The sequence below is a fragment of the Rhinopithecus roxellana genome, chromosome 13 (genome assembly GCF_007565055.1).
Source record: "Rhinopithecus roxellana isolate Shanxi Qingling chromosome 13, ASM756505v1, whole genome shotgun sequence".
NCBI classification, from domain to species: Eukaryota; Metazoa; Chordata; class Mammalia; order Primates; family Cercopithecidae; genus Rhinopithecus; species Rhinopithecus roxellana.
This window is the reverse complement of record NC_044561.1, coordinates 88124872-88149890: the sequence shown is the minus strand read 5'-3', so window position 1 is coordinate 88149890 and position 25019 is coordinate 88124872. Positions and strand designations below refer to the sequence as shown.

The following is a 25019-nucleotide window of genomic DNA, read 5'->3' as shown; positions in this document are numbered from 1 at the left end:
CTTAGAAGCCTCACTTGTGTTCCTAACTGCTTCAAAAGTATGCTAGCTATTAAAACTTCAATTAAATTCTATTTATGTGCTAATAATGATGGCTATATTAATATCTCACAAGCTTTTTAAATATCTATGTCTTTTTTAAGAAGCGTATTTTAGTATGAATCATTTTCTCTGTAATCCTATATATTGTATTTTATTCATTTGGAAACACTACTATGTGAAGTGTCCATAGCACCACCAAAGTGCCAAAGAGCCAACAACGTGATTGATGGTTGAGAGCCACTGCTTCAGACTTCGCTGGTACATAAGCTAGTTTTAGGAGGCTGCTTTGGAGTCCAGTGAACTGGTTTCAGAAGCCAGGATTTTCATTTTACTGACTGTGTGACTTTAGGCAAATGACATTGTCCCTTTATGATGACCGAGGTCTTTTCCAGCTATGAATTCTGTGATACTTGTTTTCAGACATGTTAAAATATGCCTTACATCAAACTCAATAATTTTATTAAGCACTTGAACCCACAAAAAAGTAAAAAATATTCACAATATAAATAAGTTTTAAAATGGTTTAGATAAATCCTTAGCTAATAGATCTATTATGGGTCAACTAAAGTTAGCCTAGGAGGAAAGGAACCTTGTATGCACACCCAACATTTAAGGTTATTGGACAGTGAGACAGCTGTCCCTGTGCACAACAGGGGTCATTTCAGTGCTTACTGGAACATCTCTCAATGATAACCAAGAGCTTTTACATGGACGTTCAGTGTAGTTAAGGAGAAAATTATCCATATTTTCCTTCAGTGCCTTTGATTAAATTCTGATGATGTTTTCTGAAAAGGAACATTAAAAACTAGGACCTCTGGAGACAGACATATTATAATTATTATTACAAATACTTAGCATTTTTATCATCATCATTAATTACATTTCTCCTTTAAGGGTTTATCATAATCTCCAAGCCTGCTATTTGTTCATTTGTTCATAATTATCCATGAGTAAGCAATTTGTTCTGTGTTCTCAGAAATTGATTGTTTAATGTTTGGTTCATTTTAAAAAATTGTTTCACAAGGGAGGTTCAAAAAAGTTGTGTTTTTCTTCCTTTTTCTTCTGGTATTAAGGATACTTCTGATATCCTTAATTATCCTGGATTCTCACTCCATCCATCCCCTACACAGGAATATAATGGGGGCTTTCAGAAACACAATCGTAGGATTTTTATAAAATTCAGCACATCAATATAGGAAAAGAACATTCAATGGTAAGACAGCCATCGCCTTTGATTGGATATATTAATATATTTTTGCATAAAGTCCTCACTTTCTCATATAAATTATTCCAGTCTTATTTGACCTTAGTTGTCTAGGCTGTCTATCATTGACAAAGCAGAACTGACCACTCGCTTCAATTCCATATCAAAGTTCATTTTCCCTCACCTCCCTCTGCCCCCGGTTCAATGCTAAAAAGGAGCCGGGGAGAAAGAAGTAGCAGATCAAAATGGAAAATACCTACTTTGTGCTCAAATAACAATAAAATATCCATAATGGCGTGTGTTCAAACCTCTGTATCTCCACAGACTCAAATAACATGGTTAGTATATTAACCTATTAGGGTTAACTGATTCTAATCAGGTTCTGTGTCTGGGCAGGGCCCTCTGGTTTTTGTGCTAGCAGTTTCCCATGAAGCCAGACTATTTAGTGGATGCAGCACTGTTCATTTTGTGTGAAAGCCCATATTCTTCTCTTCATACTTTTCAAAGATGTGCTTTCCTCATTGTAAGCCCAGGTCATGAGATGATGCCTCAAGTGCATTGTGAAACATTTATTATTCTGAGAGACTCGGGTGATGAAAACTCTATGTGATTGGTGTGTGATTCTTTAAATGGGCTGTCATTTATGACAATGACTTTATTTATAAGGCACTCTTCCTAAGGGAATATGAGTTTTTTGACCTTGAAATACATGTAGCAATTCTGCTTGGCAATTTGTAATTGTCCTCCTTAAAATAGTAAGAACTGACTCTTGCTCTTTTTTTTGGAACTATATTCAGCCTTGGGCAATAAACTCTAACTCAGCTAAAGTAACATAAACCCTGAAAGGAAATAAATTTCACCACTCTTGATTGGTAAATGTCATAGACATCAGTGCTGTTTATCAAACATTTCTAGTTTCCTGCCATTTAGCCCAAAGATAAGATTTTAATTTCCTATCCCCTTTAGGGTTCAGCATGGTCATATGACTTGATTTGGCCAATGACATGTGGGCAATAGTGATATAGTTCACTTCTGAGTGAAGGGACTGAGAGCTAATACATGATTTATCATGCCACCTTTTTCATAAGGTAATAATGCAAGCACCTAGCCAACTTGGAGCCTCCATCAGGCTGAGTCCTTGAGTGACTACCATGAACAGGGCAGAAACCAAGACTGATTTTTTTTTTTTCCATGACCAACATAGCGCTTGACATACTGTAAAAATTCTAGAAATATGCATGTGTGTATGTGGGTATATATGTATGTGAATAAATATTTGTGTGTATGTGTATATGTATGTACACACACGTACAGAGAGAGAGAGAAAGAGAGAAGCTGAATAATTTTTCTGAGAATAAACCAGAATTCGGGCAATCTAGTATGAAAAATTTCACTCGTGGCTGTGTTTGTTTCCCTTGGTTTCACTTGGTTAACTCAGCAGGTTTTATAATAACATCGTAACTGCTATTATTGACTTTATTCTAAAATAGGCTATTAAAATTTCTAAGTAACTCCTTTAAACTAGTGTGTCCCTCCTTTTTGATGCCTCCCTGGCTGCACTTCAGTCAGGCTGGAATAGGAGAATTCAGTAGGGGAGGGAAAGTATATAATATATAAAGAGAAATATAAAAATATCCTGGTGTTCAAGAGATAACTTAAGTACCTACACCTTGAGGAGAAAATACAGATCCTCTCACCCAGTGCATTAGTCATGTAGGTATAATAAATGAGAAAGATGGAATTCAGGGGACCTGAGATCATTACAGGGGTATCTCACCAAGATGATTTTTTTTCCAGCAGTAGAACCTCCTGGCCTGATCCTATTGAAGAAGAGGAGATAAATTGCTCTCTTTTGAAGGTGCATTAACCTTAGGTTCATTTAATGAATTACCTCTCCCAATGCACTAACAGATACCCTGGGGCCTGAGATGAAAAATGGCCTCTTTTCTCACTGAGAGGCTCAAATACATACTGCTTCCTTCTTTCTCTTCAACTTGTTTTGACTTTCATTCTTTATCCTCTTGTGATGTATATTTAACATATAACTATAATGTACTCTCAGTTTAAAAATAAAAATGGGAAATCTATCCCCTAGCAAGGGCAGTATGTGTTTCTTTTAAATAGATTTTTCTTAACTTAATTTCTTGATTTTCTTAACCTCATTTTCTCCTCTGGCATCTTATGTTGCAAGCTACTTGCTGTCCATGATTCTCTAAGACACCCTAAGGAAAGGAGTGCTGGGTAATAATACAGTAGGTGCTGCAAGGATGTGAGACATGTAGTTAAATGACTCAGCAGATGAGCTCATATTCACAGACCCCTCAGTAGAGGGCATTCAACTGAATGCTCTTCCCCTTCCTCCTCTGTAGAATTACCTCTCGAGAATCATTGGATCATGCATTCGTTTAGAAAATATGTATATGTAATCATCAGTCTTTGAGTTCCTCTGAAATCAGAGCCTGAGATAAGAATTTGGGACTGTTTTAAAGCATAGATTTTATTATTATTCCGGTGTTATGAGGCCAACAGGTCAGGAGGTAACCACCATTGAAATGATAGTTTGGTACTCACAGTTCCTAAGAGGAGGGGGCAGCCATGCCCTGTGGGGGCCACACGGGATAGCACCAGGCCCAGTCAGGAGGCAAAGGGAGTGAGGGGAAAGGGTGCACAGGAGGCCTTAGAGTGGTTTCTGCAGGAAGAGCCAGGCAAGGCAGGATATGCAGGGTTAGAATTGGCATTTAGAGACTATCTCTAGTGGTCTGGTACATTGGCCTGGGATAATTATGGGAAAGAACTATTGCCCCCTCGTGTTTAAGAGTCATATAGAGGAGTTGGTTCAGAGTATGGGCTGTGGATTGGTTGGTTTGGATATGAAAGGCATATTCTCTACGGCTCATTTGCTATCTCTAAGAACTGACCAACCCTGATAGAGGTAGTCCCTCCTTAGTCAGCAAGGCGGCAATGCCAAATTATCAAAAATATAGAAAACCACATGTATAGTTAATTCAGGGCATATATAGTTTATTTGGGAAGTGATCCCCAGAAAACAAAAATGAAGAAGTGGGAAGAGTGAGACAGTGAAGCCTGGGGCTCATTTCCACTGGGGTCCCTCTGGGCAACTATGTAGAATGTACCTCAGAATTGTCCCTACAGAGAACAGGAGGCAGAAGTATTTATTCCCTGACTCTCAGCCCCCAGTGGTTGAGGGTTGTCTGCAGGGACATTCACATCTATGCACTTCTGGGATGAGCTCACACACAGAGACTGTGCCTAAAGCTTCAGAGAAAGCCCTGAGACAGAAGAAGTGATTGCCCTGAAGGCATGTGAGGTGGGAAGCCATTAGGATGCCAGGAACAGTTCACCTCTTGACTGCACTTAGAGTGAAGAGGTGGGCCAAAGGGTGTGGCATGGGGCAGCCAAAACTATGTGCTGCACCACAAGTCCCCCCAACCCAGCCCCTCACTGAGGAACATCAAAGAAGCCTGCTCCTTGAGATGCAAACCCTAAGATGACCAACACAAAAGGGGTCAGAGCAGCCACATACAAAGTCACTTTCAACAGACAAAATACTCCCAGGCTGGCAGGGCATAAGCCATTCCACCTGCCGAAAGAAAAACCCTCTGCCAATCAGAAATATTTCCTATCGGCTATGAAAACAGAGAAAGAAGAAAATAAATGGGATAGATGTTATTATGCCTTTCTGAGCATTGCACAGGGAAGATAAAACTCTGACTCAAGGATTAGATGGGAGGTGGGGATATTTTCATTTTGGAGGTGACATTTTGCCTGATTTATGAAGCATTTAAGTCATATAACAACCACCAAATCATCAAAAATTTAGAAAACTACACGTGTATATATATATGTGTGTGTATATATATGTGTATATATATGTGTGTATATATATGTATGTGTGTATATATATATACGTATGTGTAGTTTTCTAAATTTTTAATGATATACACATATATGTGTATATATAGAGTTAATACATATATACAACTATATATAGTTATATAGTTAAATAAACTATATAACTATATGTGCCCTCTATTAACTACATATCTACATATCTATCTATCTGTCTGTCTATCTGTCTACCTACCTACCTACCTAAAACTCTCTCTCTCTACATATATATATATATATATATATATATATATATATATATATATATAGTTTATTTGGAAATTGATCCCAGAAAATACTAAACCTCTCTTCCCTTTCCTTCTGACCTTTCTTATTCTTCCCCTTTCTGTCCCCTCTGCCTTCACTCCTTCCTCCCCACCTCTTCCTCTCTGTTCATAACTCGCATTGTTTGTAGGTATAACTTGGATCACCTTCTGGGTTTGCCTGCCAACACTGCCAGCAAGCCATAACATCAAGACAGTAGCTCTCTGGCACTTACATTTTAATTCACAACCTTTTCATAATTTTCACAAGAACAAGTATAACGGAACATCAACTCTTTCAAATCAAACTGTTGTTCCTTTCCAACTGGCTTTACATTAAAATTGTACTGTGAGAGTGATGTAGACTTTTAACAGGCAAATAAACTAGAAAAGATAGGCAAAAAGTGAGGCTCACGTGCTCCTACCAGCACTGCCTCTGCCACCTCATATGTCCACATACCTGGGCTTCGAGCTAAGAAGCCTCCAGTGCCAGGCATCCTGCTAATAATCAGGGATCCCATTATCACTGAGCCATAAACTAAATTGTTAGTGACATACATCCTGGATTATTAGGTCTGTTTCTCACTCCATACATCCAGACACTGACACTTAATTATGTTGTTCCACAGTAGATCAAGTTTTACAGCAGCAACAAAAGATTAAAACTGTTTTATACTGGGGACATTTAGAGGATAAACAGCAGAGGGTTCTAGGAGAGAACGATAGTCAGCTTTGTGGCCATCTGGGAGAAAACCATTCAAGTGCTATTAATATTTAAAAACCTTTTAGATTTTTACAGTTTGCAACGTTCCTAACAAACTGATCTCTAACTCCACAGTGAATTTTTGGTGTCAAAACACACGGCTGAGCTATTTCTGCGTCTTTATTAACAGAGACAGAGCTGTCAGCTTTGTGCTGTCCTGGTGGCCTGGTTGAAAGCTGGTGTCATTGAAGAAGCAAATCTGAGTTTTCGGTTGTGCATGAGAATACATCCACTGGTCATTAACGGGCTCTAGGTCTGCCTGTTCGTGTGGTTACTTCCCATCTTCTTTCTCTTCTCTCTCCTTTATTCTTTTTCTTTACTTTTTTCTTTATCTTGTTTTCTCATAAGTTTTCTGAGTCTACAGAAATATGTATTACAGTATTACTTTAAAAGAAGTTCTTCCAAAATCTATGTCAAATTAACTTGGCCGAAAGAGCCGTAGTTGCTTCTTCCCAATAGCTCTTTCTGCTTGAACTGTAGTATAATATCAAGACAGACTTCAGAGAAAAAAATGGTAGCTAACATACAGTAGATAGAACTGGGAGATGATTGGAAGGCTGAGGTGGGAGAATGACTTGAGGCCAGGAGTTTGAGACTAGCCTGGGCAACATAGCAAGACGCCATGCCTACAAAAATAAAAATAAAAATAAAAAACTTAGCCAAGTGTAGTGGCACACACCTGTAGTCCCAGCTGCTTGAGAGGCTGAGGTGGGAGGACCTCTTGAGCCTAGAAGTTTGAGGCTGCAGTGAGCCACGTCACTGCACTCTAGCCAGCCTGGGTGACCGAACAAAACCCTGACTCAAGGAAAGAAAGAAAGAAACGGGAGATGAATGATGAATAAACAGCCCGCCATCTTGCACACTGGCTCCCACCCTCATCCTCTTATTGCCCCAGTCCCCCATAACTCCTTCATTCTCCTACTCTCACAACCCTCTTTTGGTGGTTATGTCCCAACGGGCAAGTTGGAAAATCTCCAATCTGGTGTCTATAGTGAAAAACAGCATCAGGTATTGGCAAAATCCCAGATTAGTAATGATATCACGGTTGCTGAATCTTTCTGTGCTTCCATTGGGGAGAAAATGTTTATACCATTGAAGTTTAAAAGAAATCGGTCAGGTAGATGGAGTGTGGTGACTCACGCCTGTAATCACAGCACTTTGGGAGGCTGAGGCAGGCAGATCACTGGAGATCAGGAGTTCAAGACCAGCCTGACCAACATAGTGAAACCCGATCTCTACTAAAAATACAAAAAAAATTAGCTGGGCGAGGTGGCTGGTGCCTGTAATCCCAGCTACTTGGGAGGCTGAGGCAGGAGAATCCCTTAAACCCGGGGAGCAGAGGTTACAGTGAGCCGAGTTTGAGCCACTGAACTCCAGCCTGGGCGACAGAGCAAGACTCTGCCCCCCCCCCCCCCCCCAAAAAAAAGCTTCTTCAAGAAATCAGTCAGGTAGGCCGAGCGCGGTGGCTCAAGCCTGTAATCCCAGCACTTTGGGAGGCCGAGACGGAAGGATCATGAGGTCAGGAGATTGAGACCATCCTGGCTAACACGGTGAAATCCCGTCTCTACTAAAAATACAAAAAACTAGCCGGGCAAGGTGGCGGGTGCCTGTAGTCCCAGCTACTCGGGAGGCTGAGGCGGGAGAATGGCGTAAACCCGGGAGGCGGAGCTTGCAGTGAGCTGAGATCCGGCCACTGCACTCCAGCCTGGGTGACAGAGCGAGACTGTCTCAAAAAAAAAAAAAAAAAAAAAAAAAAAAGAAAAAGAAATCAGTCAAGTAAAGCTAGATAATAAAGGGAAGGAAAAGAATTGTAACAACTGTACAGTGTTAAATCAGAGTTTATTAGTGTTGTTATGGATGACCTTGATTATATGATTTCATGTGTGCTTTAACTGATTCTTATTTATGTAGCATATTTTTAATCTTTTACTTTGAAAAATTCTAGACTTATAGAAGGGTTGTAAAAATAATGCAAAGAATTCTAGTACGCCCTTCATGATTTCTCAGTGAAATCTATCTTTATCATATTTTTTAATCATTCCATAATATCAATAATATGTATATATTATTAACTCCTGAATTTTTGAGGTAACTTGTAGAGTTGGTGCTCTTTACCCTTAAATATTTTAGAGACTGTTTCTTAGAAACAATTATATTATGTAATCACAGTACCATGAAATTAACATTGATTAAATGCTATTATCTAACCTGTAGATCTTAGTATTACCAATTTTTTTCACTAATTTCTGTTACAGTGGAAGGAAGAAAAACATTTTTCTAGTCCAGGATCCACTCCAGAATTACCATTTGCATTTAGCTGTCATGTTCTTCTAGCCTCGTGGTTCCTTATCTTTTTTTTTTTCCATAATCTTGAAATTTTTAAGAGTATAGACAAATGATTTTGTAAGAAGTCTTTCAGTTTTAACTTTTGTGGTGTTAAAGAATCGTTTTCTAAGCAATGGGGTAAGGATTACCTATTTAGTAAGTGGTGCTGGGAGACTGGCTAGCCATATGCAGAAAATTTAAAGTAGACCCCTTCTTTACATCTTATACAAAAATTAACTTCATATTGATTAAAGACTTAAATGTAAAACCCAAAACTGTAAAATCCCTAGAAGAAAACCTAGGTGATACCATTCAGGACATAGGCACAGGCAAAGATTTTATGACAAAAACACCAGCAGCAATTGCAACAAAAGCAAAAATTGACAAACGGGATCTAATTAAACTAAAGAGCTTCTGCACAGCAAAAGGAACTATCATCAGAGTGAACAGAAAACCTATAGAATGGAAGAAAATTTTTGCAATCTATCCATATGATGAAGTTCTAATATCCAAAGTCTACAAGAAACTTAAACAAATTTACAGGAAATAAAACAACTCCATTAAAAAGTGGGCAAAGGACATGAACAGACACCTCTCAAAAGAAGACATACATGCAGCCAACAAACACACACAAAAAAAGTTCAACATCACTGATCATTAGAAAAATGCAAATCAAAACCGCGGTGAGATACCATCTGATGCCAGTCAGAATAGCCATTGTTAAAAAGTCAAAAAACAACAGATGCTAGTAAGGTTGCAGAGTAAAAGGAACGCTCTTACACTGTTGGTTGGGGTATAAATTAGTTCAACTATTGTGGAAGACAGTGTGGTGATTCTTTGAAGATTAGAGGCAGAAATATCATTTGACCCAGCGATCCCATTACTGGAGATGTACCCAAAAGAACGTAAATTCTTCTATTATAAAGATACACACATGCATATGTTCATTGCAGCACTATTCACAATAGCAAAGATGTGGAATCAACCCAAATGGCCATCAATGATAGACTGGATAAAGAAAATGTGGTACATATACACCATGGAATGTGACACAGCCATAAAAAGGAACGAGATCATGTCTGTTGCAGGGATATAGATGGAGCTGGAAACTGTTATCTTCAACAAACTAATGCAGGAACAGAAAACTAAATACCACATGTTCTCACTTATAAGTGGGAGCTGAATGATGAAAACACATGGACACATGGGGGAATGACACACATTGGGGCCCTTAAGAGTGGAGTAGGGGAAAGGAGAGCATTAGGAAAAATAGCTAATGGATGCCGGGTTTAATAGCTAGGTGACTGAACGACCTGTGCAGCAAAACCACCATGGCACATGTTTACCTGTGTAACAAATGTGCACATGTACCCTGAACTTAAATAGAAGTTGAAGATTAAAAAATGAAAAACAAAATTGATTTCAAAAAACTAAAAATATAACCAACAAAATATAGCAAGAACACACAACAAATGTATTATTTAATTCATTAATTAATGAGGAAACTAGTAAGATGTTAAAATCAGTCTTAAAGAGCATTTGAGGATTATATGACAATTTTACCCAAGATATTAAAATAAGATTTCTGGGTTAGATACAAAATTGGTGAATGTCTTAGAGGACAATAAACCGAATCCTTGGGATTATACCTTCCACTGGAAAGAAATAATTTGCATCTCTACTGGACAAAAATCTATGGGTTAACTTCTGCATTCTAAGAGTTGTAAAGTAGTCCAATCAGTAGTAAGTCAAGCCCAACACTACTCTGCAAAAACACTCTTTCACCTGTTCCAAGTTTTGGATATGTTTTTGAAATGGTTTTTAAGTTACTTTTCATTGTTGGCCAGGACTAAGAAGAGGGAGAACTGTAAAGAAGGTACAATGTGTACTTGAAATCGGGAAGTACCCACTTCACCCACCCCATAATATTTCTCTACCCCTCCCTTCTGCTTTGAAGTGCCTGAGTCCTGTCCATACCAGATAGGCCACTATCAGAGAAGCAAATGATGGGCTCAGACCTTACCAGGGATACTTTTGCCTATTTTGGAAAGACTACATAAAAAGCCTTTAAAAATCGGAGCCCTTTGGGCCTCAGGTATCCAAAGAACACATTTTTTGGAAACTCAGCAGTCAGGAGAGGTCACATAGAGCCAGTTTATGCAGGTGTTTTGCTCACTCTTATAAAGTCCCTAATTTGTATTAATTCTTTTCATGTCTGGTTTGGTTCTCCTTTGCATTCCCTGGTGAGTTTCCCTGTTCCCCATATATGCATGACTTTTTTTTTTTTTTTTTTTTTTTAAGTTACCTTTAATCTTTTCTTCATTTAGTTCGTCAGTCAACCATGAAGGGCTTTTTGCTCAAAGTTTGGTTTCAATGTTCATCATGAAAATGACATCCCAAAGGAGAAAATTTACTTTTCTATATTTTACACAAAAAGAAAATACGAGTAAATATTGCTAATAATTTAAAAAGTATATATATACATGTTTTCATAATTTCATAGATTTTTAAACTTTGAATCACATTCTTAGAGCTTTAAATAGATTATATCTCATTATCGTGTGTTACCATTAGGCAACAATAAAATGTTTAAAATATTTTTAAAGTATTGTATTTTAGTTGTATTGAAAGATATAAGCCTTTCTTAATTTAAGGGAACAGGAATAAAACTACCCACCAGACAATTCAATCTATGGCTTACAGCCAAGTTTTATAGAGTTTAGATTTAATGCTTATCACTTTTTTAAGTGAGTATTCTTTTTAATTTCCCTAAGTCCCCCTAAATAATTTTTTGACATTTACTTTTTCTGTGATTATTTTGAGAAGTTTCCAATTCTTTTTTTCTTTTTAGACAGAAAGTCTCGCTCTGTTGCACCATCCTCCTGCCTCAGCCTCCTGAGCAGCTGGGACTACAGGCACCTGCTACCACGCCCGGCTAATGTTTTTGTATTTTTAGTAGAGATGGGGTTTCACCGTGTTAGCTAGCATGGTCTCGATCTCCTGACCTCATGATCCACCCACCTCGGCCTCCCAAAGTGTTGGGATTACAGGCGTAAGCCACCACGCCCTGCCTCCAATTTTTATTTTATTTTATTTTACTTTATTTTTGAGACAGCGTCTTACTCTATTGCCCAGGCTGGAGTGCAGTGGCATGGTTGCGGCTTACTGCAGCCTCTGCCTTCCAGGCTCAAGTACTCCTCCCATCTCACCCTCCTGAGTAGCTGGGACTAGAGATACACACCATCACATCTGGCTAATTTTTATATTTTTTGTAGAGATGGGTTTTTGCCATGTTGCCCAGTCTGGTCTTGAACTCCTGGACTCAAGCAATTTGCCTGCCTCGGCCTCCCTTTTATTTTAGTTTATTTTTTTGAGATGGAGTCTTGCTCTGTCAGCCAGGCTGGAGTGCAAAGGTGCAGTCTCAGCTTTCTGTAACCTCTACCTCCTGGGTTCAAGCAATTCTCCTGCCTCAGCCTCCCAAGTAGCTGAGACTACAGGGGTGTACCACCACACTGGCTAATTTTTGTGTTTTTAGTAGAGACGAGGTTTCACTATGTTGGCCAGGCTGGTCTCCAACTCCTGACCTCGTGATCCACCCACCTCAGCCTCTCAAAGTGTTTGGATTACAGGCATGAGCCACTGCACCCGGCCTCTCAGGCTTCTTAAGTACTGGGATTACAAGGTGTGAGCCGCTGTGCCTGGCCAGAAGTTTCCAATTTTTAAAAGTTAAGGTAGTTCTTCCTAACTGTCCCATTATAAACCTTGCAAACACGTCAGTTCTAAGTGAATATGTTTATTAGAAGACATAATAAAAAGCAAAAATTTGTTATAAATTTACTGCTCGGAGATAATTATTGCTTACATTCGACATTTGGCATTTTTCCTACATTTTATACCTATTTATTTATGTTTGTATACTAGAGATCACTGGATATACAACTGTCTTCATGTTTTCAATAAACTACTATATCATTAGTATTATCCTGTGTAAACTTTCTCATAATTACTGTTTAATAATGGTATAATATTCCTTTGGGTTAATGGACTGTAATTCATTTCACTGCTCCCTTGTGGTTGGCAGTTTATTTTTTCCTAATTTTCTCTTTTGTGTAGAATCCTGTGAGGGCAATTTTTATGAACCCCACAATTTACGTTTACAAAATTATTTCCATAGAAGAGACTCCCTAGAGTGTAGGAATCTGCTGGGAACTAGAAGCATATCAAAAGCTCTTGACATGTGACCCCACCAGTGCGTATGCGTGCTTATCTCATGGCCTCCTGACTGGGTTCGACTTTCATAGACTGTTCAGTCTTTTATAATAGTTGTTTTAAATTTAATGTCATTGAATAGTGGCTTCATTGAGCATTTTTTTTTTCAAATGTTTAGCATCTGGACTTCTTTTTTTTGTTTTGTTTTTTTTTAAATTTGTACATGATCCACGTCCTTTTAGATAGTGGCAACTGGACAGATGTAACATTAATCTGCACTGTAGGCCAAGTGCAGTGGCTGATGCCTGCAATCCCAGCACTTTGGCAGGCTGAGGTAAGAGGATTACTTGAGGCCAACCCGGCCAATATAGTGAGACCTCATGTCTACAAAAAGTTAAAAAAGTTAACCAGGCATGGTGGTGCATGCCTATAGTCCCAGCTACTTGGGGGTCTGAGTTGGGAGGGTCACTCTGAGCCTGGGAGGTCAAAGCACCACCGCACTCCAGCCTGGGCAACAGAAAAAGATCCTGTCTCAAAAAAACAAAAAAACAAAAACAAAAAAACTACTGTGTAAATGTATGTATGTGTGACTCCAGGCAATTTATTTAACCTCTTTGAATTCCCATTTTTTCATTTGGAAAATGAGGATAATAAAGACTTCACAGAATTGTAAGAATTAAATGAGATATTGTAAGCATAATACTTAGCACACTTCCTGGCAGTGGTAAAGAGCCATTAAATGACTTTGTTATAATTGTTACTAAAATTATAATTAACATTTTTCAAGTATCTATTGGGGAAATAGATATTTTCTATTGGTGTACATGAGCTTTTTGTGGATTAAATATATTAATCATTTGTCATATTTGCTTATGGAAATATTTTCCAGTTTGTTCATGCTGTTTTAAAGTTTGTTAAATTATTTTACCTCTGTTTCTGTGTTTTGTGAAAATGAGGACCAAATAAGTTGTTACAGCCCTTAACAGAAACGAAAAGTAGCCACAACCCTTTGAGTATCCTCTAACCATTTGGCCATAACTATCATTAGCCTCAAGGGACAGGAATATAAATAGCATGCAGCACCTACTGTTCAATAATGAGGCAGAAGTCAAGTTGAAAAGTTCAGTTCTGAAGATGTCATCCATAATGATGCCAACTCAGATTGTAGTTATTTTCAAGTCTAAACACTTAAACGTTTATTAGAGTAAATAACCATTAAAAATAAGAGGAGAAAAATTAGCTTCTTATCAAAAACCTGCCCGCAAATTTATCTTAACCTCTGAAATGTGGCCTTCGTAGTTTCAGTTAAGGCCTTGTTTCATTAGCATACTGGGTCATAAGTTGAAGAAGAAAACACTGGAGTAAAATATTGAGGTTTCAGATAGTCTCCCCCACCCTCCCCGAATTCTCTAGTGACTGATTTAAATACTGAAACTTTGCATGCTACTTTGATGACTATATATTTAGTCACCTTCCTTTGGGTCAAATTGCCATACTCTTATTTTTTCAATCTGGTTTTCTTTGCAGTGTTTGACCCTCTCACCCAGTTACCTCATTTTTGGTGGGGTAAAGGTGAGAAAAGATCAAATCACTGTTAGTAGCTGACTACAAGGTATGCTGAGGCTTTAAAAGAGTCATTCACCAGTATGGTTGTATCATGTTTAAATTTCTAAATGGCTAAGCAACATGTGCCACTCTCCGAGTAGACTTAAAATGATGAAACTAAGTGAAACCATATTAACTATGTAAGGGGATCACTAGGAACCCAGATTGTGCTATTTGCTAGCACTCATTGCAGTTTATTTAAACTCCGTGTGCTAGAAAGTTATAAAATGACACAAGGCATGATCCCGATTTGTAGTTCAGAGACCAGTTCTATGCAATTTCACTATATGTAATCTAACTGGTGTTTGTTTAAGTTACAGATACAATCAGAGCAGCCCTTCTCAAACTTTAATGTTTATACAGATCCTCCATACATCTTTTCAACATGCAGATTCTGATTCAGTAGGCCTGAGATTGTGCATTTGTAACAGACTCTCAGGAGATGCTCCTGTTGCTAGGCCATGGACCACACCTTGAGTAATAAGGGGTTAGGAGCAAATTATCAACTGGGAGTACATAAAGAATTCACTAGGAAGCTCATGAAACACAGATTTCCAACGCTACTCCCAGAGGCTGATTCAGCAGGTTTCGGATGGAGCCCCAGGATTTCAAATTCCCAACCAGCTTCCAGGTGGTGCTGCTGCTGCTGCTGATCGCAAACCATAATTTGGGTAGCATCTCGGACATAAAACAAAAGTTAATTATGGTGAGGTGAAACCTGGGTTGGCGGAAAGTCTCTTAGGTTGTCTAGAAGGAAACTGGGTTCTCTGGCACAGAGCTTCTCTACAGATCTCAGTTTCCTCACTTATAAAATAAGCCAAATGATGAGTGCCCCCCTCCCCAGATATCTCACACACCAAGCAGAGGAATACACTTTTAATTTGACATACAAGTTTTAACTATTTTGGCCATGTCTCCTCTAACATTTGCAGGACCCAGGACAAGAGTACCAATGGACACCTAGTGCCATATGGGTAAACATTTAGTAGTTACACATTAAGCCAACAAGTACATGAGACAATGATACAAATTACTTATTATTGCAATAGGTGACTTAGCCACCACATACAACTGTCATACGTCCAACGTTCATTCATGAATACTGCCCAAGACCACAGTTTGTTACTTAAAGGAAATTGAGACAGATACTTGTTTCTCCTAGGAAACAACACTTTATTATTTGAGAATCTTTTGCACTTAAGCTATTTTAGAGGAAGGATTTGACAAGTTAATTAATTATTTTTCCCCTTACCTAAGCACTTCTATTGCTAAATCCTCCTTCCACTCTGAAAGGGTGTCCATCTCTGATGTTTGCATTTGCACAATCCACAACCCTTTGTGACATTCAAATGCAGTCTCCTTTTATTCTAAGATACAGGAAAAGAAACGTAATCACCTCCCTGGGGTCTGAACAGTGTTAATGATGAGATCAGATGTTTAGGATTATACATCACATTCTGCCAGAGCGCAGTATTGTTTTGGTGGTCATAATGGAACTGATACCTGAACCTGAATATCACTCGAAGATCACTCGAGGTGCCTGATATTTGGGAGAGACATTTGAAGGACCAAACAAACCACTTATTCCTTTAGATGCTCTAAAATTGAACCGTATAAAAAGTAGACTATGCTGAAGTCATATCATTTTAGCTACACGGAGAAATCTTGTTCCAAATCAAGACATAATGATATACCCTCTGGTTCTTTGATGACAGTGTGGTGGCTATATGCAGAATGTTTCTGCACCATTTGCATAACTACTGCTTAAGACATCCGCTATGTCATTCGGTAGTCCTTACATGAGAGTTCAACAAGGTAGACGTCCTTAAATTTACTATCAGGTTAAGAAAAGAGCAGATTGTCTCTTTGGACACTTCGTGTATTTCTTTCTTTAGTTGCCTGGAAGCTCAGCACTAAATTTGGTATTCGTCTGCAATACTTGACTCAGCCCATAGCATGGTTTTTACACATTAATATTTCTTTTCTCTAAATGCTTTGGTGGAATTGTACTTTTAAGTTCATCTATTTTTTTAATGATTTAAACTAATCACATTAACCCAGGAAGGAGCAGCATATAAAAGAAAGGAAGGAAACAAACAGCTTAATGACCTATCTTGCTGAGTTCCTACAACTCAAATGGGAAAATATGTGCATGGTAGAATTATGCAAATTACTGTGTAAAACTTCCTATAATTGACAGGTATTATGATATTTTATCTACCTCATGACCCAAGATGGCTGCTAGAGTTCCAGCCATCATCGGGTTAGAGTATGTCAGTGTAGACAGAAAGAAAAAGGAAAGTCAGAAGAGCAAAATGAAATCATTTTGATGTTTTTAGCTTTTCCAGAGGCTCTATGAGACACTTGGTCACATGACCACATCTACTGGCATGGACTACTGAAAAATGTAACATTTTATTCCTGGCAACAGTGAACTTAGCTAAATATTAAGTTTCTGTTACTTTGAAGAAAGAAGGGAAAATAGACAGAGATAGAAAAATTCAATCCCTGCCACAATTCTTTGTTCATATTAGGATGGGAACTGGTTAATTTTTTTGTTATAGAAACCACACATTTGATTTTTCAAATGATCATAAAGTTTTAAAATATCTGATGCCACACTGGATACATTTTTATTCAAATATTTTCCACATTTTAGACACTCAAATCTTACATCGCAAATTAGTATAATTTTTAACAACAAAGTAAATGAGATTTTTAAATGAGAGACAGATAACTTCCAGAATTGTTCATGTACAATTTGACTTTGTTTGGGGATTGAATCAGTGATTTATTTTCATAAATATTGATTTCTTTTCCTGGTTGTTTTATGAACCGAGTGAGAAGGGCCATTGTGTTCAGTCTTTTTTGTTGTTGTTTTCACTTATTCACAGAGTGCAGCAGTGATTGTGGATATTTCCTTGACTATTTGTACTTTAGATTCACATCAGATGATAAATTGAGCATGAGAAATATGTTATTAAATTGACTACATTGTAAATTGCCACTTTACATTTTCTGTTTATAAACATGGTACCTTTTAGTCAATATCCAGGAAACTTCAGATAAATATGAATTTCCATTAACTTATGTGTTAACTGCCAAAACCTATTATTTATATCTGAAATGAACTAAACCAAGATAATTTAATCTTCTAGTCCAAGGTCAAGTGCATTAAAAGAAAACGTGTTTTATGAATAAACAGCATTAAAAACACACAGCCATTACACAGCAGTTTTTCATGACTAACACAAAAATCTGTGAACTGAGTAATAATCATCTCCACTCACTGAGCTTTTAAAAATCCTATGTTGAATTAATATACTCACTTCTTCTAAGATTATATACTTTATTTTTCACACACAGTAATTCATAGATATTCATTGATTCTGATGTCGGTGGTGTATAAGTGACTACATTTGTGTGTATGTGAGTGTGAATGGTCTAAAATATTGTGGTTATGGATTTAATGTCTGTGTATCAGTCAATTATGATATCAATGATGCACTTATGACTCCCTTCCCCAATAATAGGTTTTAATGTATTAATCATAATTTTATGGTGGGAGGGGCACTATTAGAAATTTTCATTGTCCAATTTTCTCGCCATGACCAGCCAAGCATCTATCACTTGTTTTTAACTTCTCAACTAGTTTTCACAATTGGTTGTCCTGTAAAGTAATAAATGGCCCAAATTTTCCACACACTAATTAAAATTCCATTTCTCATGAATTCTTTAATCGAGTGCAAGTCATTATGTGCTTTGTTGATTCTTAAGTGCAAAGATAATTGCAATGGGCAGCATGAAAAGGGTTTGATTATTGCCTGTCGACGCTTGTGAATTCTAATAGGTCTAATTGCATAGCATCAATTCATCATCTCAGCATCACTTCTTTTTATGATTAGCTCTCTGAATTGTAATGTGCTCATAAAGAAGTGTTGTAGTATATCAGAGATGACATGGTACCTGGCCTATTATAATTTTCAGCCCTTACCTTGTGCAACTGTTGAAATTAAAAGTTTATTATGGAGTGCCCTTTTTCTGAAACTAATTTAAAAATGCTCCTGTATGATGAAATGAATACTGTCCAATAATCTACATATTAATTTGCTTTTGTAATAATTCCATTAAATGACTGCCAAGACCTTTTTTGCTCAGATTGTGCCTATAAATTCAGAACATAATGTGTTAGTTGGAAAACATTTGTTAGGCTTTTTAATGGGAATTCCTGGAAGCATTTCTCAGAGAATTTCTATACTAGAGTGACTATTCTAAGGCTAAAGAAAGAAAAAGCTTCCACTGCATAATGATGTAGAATCTTCCACGCACCCCAATAAAATGACTAAAGGACCACCAGCAATTGAGTTGCTAAACACCCTATCATTTGCATGTATTGACTAGAACAGCCCTAGTGTAGAGAAGGAAAATAAACTTTTCATTGCTCTACAGATAAAATAATGCTCTATATATGTGAGGAAGTGTGTCTAATAATAATAGACGCAAATGGGGACTTACACCCTATATCAAACACTGTACTTTAATCATTATTTCAAATAATCTCAGGGATTCTTATGAATAAAGTTTCAGTGTGATAATTTTACAGGCAAGTCTCAAAATATCACCCAAGATCACCAGATGGTATGTGGCAAAGCTGGAATTTAAACATCTAGACAGAAGACTGCCATAGCTTGTCTACTATTTTCAACACACACTATGGCATGACTCAGTCAAATTAATGCCATCAGAATCAGTAACAGTGAACCTTGGAAGAAGGATGATTATAATGTTAAAGTGTGACTCCAAGTAAACCCAAAAGTTAAATCACACTTCAGGGGCTTCTATTTTTTTTTTAGGATAATATAGTCAGAAGTAATTATAATCCATGTTAAGGAATGAGTCAGATTCCTAGAAGGAGCATCCATACAGCAAATATTCCAAGAGATCGAGGCAAAACCAGTAAGGCTTATCACCTTCTGTTGCAACACCTAACTTAGCTAAATATTAAGTTTCTGTTACTTCAAAGAAAGAAGAGAAAATAGATAGAGGTAGAAAATTTAAATCCCTGCCACAAATTATTTGTTGGTGTTGGGACAGGAACTTGTTAATTTTTTGCTATAGTAACAATATATTTGATTTTGCAGAATCACTTTAAGACATTTTATTGGTTTTAAGTATTGGGAAGGGATTTATACTCCAGCTTTTGTTAAAGGAGTGGCAAGGCCACATTGCCAAAAAGCAAATGAGATGAGAGATATTGTTTTGGCCATCTCTGGGTGATACAGCCTGCCACAGGGAATGAGTCAACTTTGTGTTACTGCTTATTGGGCAGTAAAGCAGTTTGCAAGGAAGCAGTCCCCCAGCAGGTATAAATTATTATTTTAAACATCTCTCTGAAAATTACTGCAATGAGAAGGTACCCCTTTGCCTTGTGTGTGTGTGATGACAAGCAAAAGTAAAACTTAATTCATTTTCTACAGATCAAATGTTTGGGTTCTTTTTTTTAAAAAAAAAACCTTCAAACTATATGGTTTAGGAATAAATATTTTATTGAATACATTGGTTCATTTCCAAATATAAAAAAAATCAAGAAGCAAATATTGATTCTAAATTTGCTGTACCATAAGTAATTTGCAATATAACCTAAATCTGAATAGAGAAATAAATTACCACTCAAAAATTTCCAGTACTTATGTTCTACTTTGAAAATCATACATTGGAACTTACATGGAGCTATTGCTTATTGTGTTTAAAAATTATATAGTCATTCTGGTTTTAAGAATTTAGATAAAATTGACAGAATGAAACGCTAAAATCTTAAATATGCCATCTGGAGTTTTGATTATGTACATACATAAATCAACGTGAAGAATATTTCCATCACATCAGAAAGTATTTTATATTAAGTAATTTTTATTGTTCTATTTTCCCTCATGCCCAATCCAGTGAATCTTTAGCTCTCAAAGGCACTGTTCTGACTTCTATCACTATGAATTAGTTTTATCTTTTCTTAACGTAAATGGAACCATACACACTGTACTCTTTGTGTCTATTTTGTTCAGTATGAAGTCTTCGATGTTCTCTATGTTGTCACATGTATCAATGTTCATTATTCTTCATTGGTCAGTAGTATCTCATTGTATGAAGCACAATTAGTTTATCCATTCTCCCATAATTTTGCTTTTTCTGCTGTTTTTTTTCTGGTTTCCTGATGCCTCAAAATTATTCCTTTATCACACTCTCTCTGTTTCAAGAATTTTATTTAGCCATTCTTAGGGTAGGTCTGGTCTGCTGGTGACAAATTCTTTTAGTTTTCCTTTGTCTGAGAATGTCTTTATTTCCCCCTTCATTCCTGAAGGATAAGTTTGCTGGATATAGGATTCTGGGTTTGACAGAGTTTTTATTTTATCACTTGAAAAATATTCTGCCACTTTTTTTCTGGCCCTCATTACTTATTTTATTTTATTTTATTTTTATTTTATTTTTGAGATGGAGTCTTGCTCTGTCACCCAGGCTGGAGTGCGGTCGCGTGATCTCGGCTTACTGCAGCCTCTGCCTCACAGGTTCAACCTGCCTCAGCCTCCTGAGTAGCTGGGACTACAGGTGTGTGCCACCACGCCCGGCTAAGTTTTGTATTTTCAGTACAGATGGGGTTTCACCATGTTAGCCAGGATGATCTTGAACTCCTGACCTTGTGATCTGCCCACCTCAGCCTCTAAAAGTGGTGGGATTACAGGCGTGAACCACTGCACCTGACCACTCTTGCCCCCATTACTTCTGATGAGGAATCCACTGTAATCTAAATGGTTTTTCTCCAATATAGATAACAATTCATTTCTGTCTTGCTGCATTCAAGATTTTTTTTTTGTTTTTAATTTTCAGATGTTTATATTTTGTCTTAGCATGAATTCCTATTTGTTTTATCCAGTTAAGTTCACTAAACCTTTTGAATCTATAGGTTATCTCATTGGCCAAATGTGGGAAATTTGCAGCTATTATTTCTTTGAATACTATTTTAGCCCCACCTTCTTTCTATTCTTCTGATATTTCAATGATATGATTTTAGATCTTTTGTAATAGTTCCACAGGTCCCTGAAACTCTATTCTTTTTTTTTTTTTTTTAATGTTTGTTTGCTCTATTTTCTATTTTCTCCTTGTTTCCCACTTTAAATAATTTATACTGTTCTATCTTCAAATTCACTAATTCTTTCCTCTGCCCTCTCCATTATGCTGTTGAGCCCAGCCACTGAGTTTTTTATTTCAGTTATTGTAGTTTTTGGTCCTAAATTTTTCATTTCGTTCTTCTTTACATCTTCTCTTCTTTGCTGAGACTTTCTATTTGTTCGTTTCAAACATGTACATAACTGTTTATTGGAGCATTTTTAAAAATGATGATTCCTTTAAAATCTTAGTTTTAACACCTGGATCATCTCTTTGTTGGGTCTGTTGATTGCCTTTTTTTTTTTTTTTTTTTTTTTTTTTTTTTTTTTTTTTTTTTTGAGGCGGAGTCTCGCTCTGTCGCCCGGACTGGAGTGCAGTGGCCGGATCTCAGCTCACTGCAAGCTCCGCCTCCCGAGTTTACGCCATTCTCCTGCCTCAGCCTCCCGAGTAGCTGGGACTACAGGCGCCCGCCACTTCGCCCGGCTAGTTTTTGTATTTTTAGTAGAGACAGGGTTTCACCGTGTTAGCCAGGATGGTCTCGATCTCCTGACCTCGTGATCCGCCCGTCTCGGCCTCCCAAAGTGCTGGGATTACAGGCTTGAGCCACCGCACCCGGCCTGTTGATTGCCTTTTCTAATTCAAGTTGAGATTTTCCTGGTTCTTGGTATAATGAGTGATTTTCTATAATACCCTGTATGTTATATGACTCTGGATCTTTTTAAAATCTTGACTTAGCAGGCTGTCTCTGAAACTGTATCACACCTACAGGGAAAGGGGATTCTGCCTCATTACTGCCACGTGGGGGTGAAGGTCCAGTCCCTCTCTCAGCTTCCTTTGACACTCCAGGGAGTCAGGGGTGTTTTGTCTCTGCTGGGAAGAGGTGGGATTTCAGGTTCCCTGCTGGGCTTCAGCTAATGCCACCCTGGCTGGGAGGGGAAACATCATTATCTTGTACTACTCCCCAGTTAGCTTCCACTGACCCAGTAGTGAGGAGGCCTGCTGGATGGTAGTAAAAGTGCCAGCTTCCTATGTGATCTGCTGTGACATTATATAGGGAGGGGGCTTGTTAACCACCTGCAAGGGCTGAAATTGGCTTCCTAACCAGCCTCCTCTGATACCACTCAGGACAGGAAGTGCCTTGTTACAGTGGGGTGCAGGTAGAAATCTCGACTCCCCACTGGACTTTTGATGACAGGGGAAGGGATGAAGCCTTGGGTTTGTCTGTGCTGTTTGGTTGGTATAGGATAGTTTTTAATCTTTCTGTTTTGTTAGGTCGCCCCTTTCCTGTGGTGGTGGTGTGTGTGTGTTTGTTTGTTTGTTTATGTATTTATTTATTTATTTATTTACTTATATTTTTTAGTCTGCTCATGTTAGCATTTCTGGGATGCTGACTTCTTTGGGACCCAGGCTGAAATCTGTGAGGCAAAAAGAAAACCCGGAGAACTCATCACGGTGTTGATCCTATGGGCTGCCTTCTTCTGTCCACCTTTCAGAGTCTTCTCATATTTGTTTTATGTATACTGTCTGGGGTTTTAAGCTGTATTTAGCAGAAGGAATAGGGAGAAGTCCATCTGTTCAACCTTAGTCCAGAGCTAGATATTTTTTGCTTTTTTGTGAGTATTTTAAATACTAGGTCTTGGTGAGTGCTAAAGTTAGGAAAAGATGAAAATAACCTTAGACTTAGAACAGTGCTTGCCACATGTTAAGCACTCAGTAAGGATCATCTTATTCTCTCTGTACAGTCCTAGTGTCTCTAAAATTCTAATCTTCTCTTGTAGGACAGGTTATGCCCAGGTTTGGAAGAGGGGTGCAAAGGGAGACATATCCAAAGTCCTCGCCTCACTAGTGGATGCAAAAACCTTCCCGGCATTTCTTAACACACATCACAGAGGTAGCTGCTCCTGGCCTGTTCGTGCTTGTGGCTGATAGTACATTCATATGTATAAACACACATAAAACCTCCAACTTCTACATATTGATGAAGACAAACAAACCTAGGGCCAAAACATACAGACTCTGAAAATCTTTCTGGAAGGACATAGGAAGGGATCTACTTCAATTCCTAAGAGGATGGTAACTTTTGCCTGTAAATGTTTGACCTAATGTTTTCTAATGGCAAAATGGTTCTACATAGAGTTTATTTGTAAAATAAACCATTGTGCTTTCTTTGGAGACTGTTTGTAATTCTATTCCTAAAGCAAGCCCTGTGATCAGCTAACATAACCACATCTGAGGGCTTCAGATCTTCTGATGGACGTGTGTCTTTTCTAAGCATCACTGTAGTTCATCTCTCTCTCACTGTTTATGAACTCCATGTACATTTTCACTGCTGTCAATTGACTAGTTTGCACTGAAATATCCAAGCAAGCTTTGTGAAGAAATGGAAGTGGCTCTCAGTGTTTAGATTTGTAGGCAGTTGTGTATGGCACATAGTTTTCCTTACTGTATGTTCTTTCTAGTTATTGGTAGGAAAGGCAGTCACAGAGGGTTTGTCCAATGGGACTCCAGTGGAAAAGGTTTATCTGAATCTTTCCAATAGCACTAAAAACACCCTGGACAGATATCATGGGGGTGACAGACTCTGTTTTCCTGGTCTTATTTAGGAGTATTGCCTTCCATATTTTGCATATTCTGGACATAGTCAATATCAAATAATTAACCATTTCATCTATTCAAGCAGCCATCGACCGTCTATTAACTGTCATGTTCCTGAATTTACAGGCATGTCCACCACCTTTTTTTTTTCTTTTCTTCTGTTTTCTTTTCTTTCTTTCTTTCTTTCTTTCTTTCTTTCTTTCTTTCTTTCTTTCTTTCTTTTTTTTTTTTTTTTTTTGGTTTGTTTGTTTTGTTTAGCTTTTGTTATGGTTTGGATTTGCGTCTCTGCCCAAATCATATATCAAATTGTAATCCCCAGTGTTGGAGGAAGGGCCTGGTGAGAGCTGTTTGGATCATGGGGGCAGATTTCTCCCTTGCTTTTCCTGTGATAGTGAGTGAGTTCTCATGAGATCGTTGTTTAAAAGTATGTAGCACCTCCCTACTCTCTCTCTTTTCTCCTGCTCCAGCCATGTAAGATGTACCTGCTTCCCCTTAGCCTTCCACCATGATTCTAAGTTTCCAGAGGCCTTCCAAGCCATGCTGCCTGTACAGTCTGTGAAACCAGGAGCCAATTAAACCACTTTTCTTTATAAGTTACCCAGTCTCAGGTATTTCTTTGTAGCAGTACGAGAATAAATGAATACAGCTTTTTTCAAGTGTACAATTCAGTGGTTTTGGCACATTCACAGAGTTGTACAACTGTCAACACCACTAATTCCAGAATATTTTTGTTGCCTTAAAAAAAGTTCTATACCTGTTAGCAGTCAGTGTTCATTCCCCCTCCCCACTCGTTAACGACCATTAATCTACATTCTGCCTCTGTGAATTTGCGTATTCTGGACATCTTATATAAATGGAATTATATAGTATATTGCTTTTTGTGTCTGTTTTCCTTAACTTAGCATAGGATTTCCATGGTTCACTCATATTGTAGCATATATCAGTACTG

The 25019-nt window shown here is 37.8% G+C and overlaps 1 protein-coding gene across 6 annotated transcripts in view; it reads left to right on the top strand.

Moving 5' to 3' along the window:
• The window catches only part of MACROD2 (mono-ADP ribosylhydrolase 2), a 2180049-nt gene that overhangs the window by 1283876 nt on the left and 871154 nt on the right, over window positions 1-25019 (top strand). For 2 of the 6 annotated variants that reach the window (XM_030915180.1, XM_030915181.1), the window contains exon 1: window positions 10474-10666. The exons of the other annotated variants lie outside the window; for them this stretch is intronic. The gene's annotated coding sequence lies outside the window, so the exon portion shown is untranslated. Of the gene's footprint in view, window positions 1-10473; window positions 10667-25019 lie in introns of those variants that run through there. 6 annotated transcript variants of the gene reach the window in all.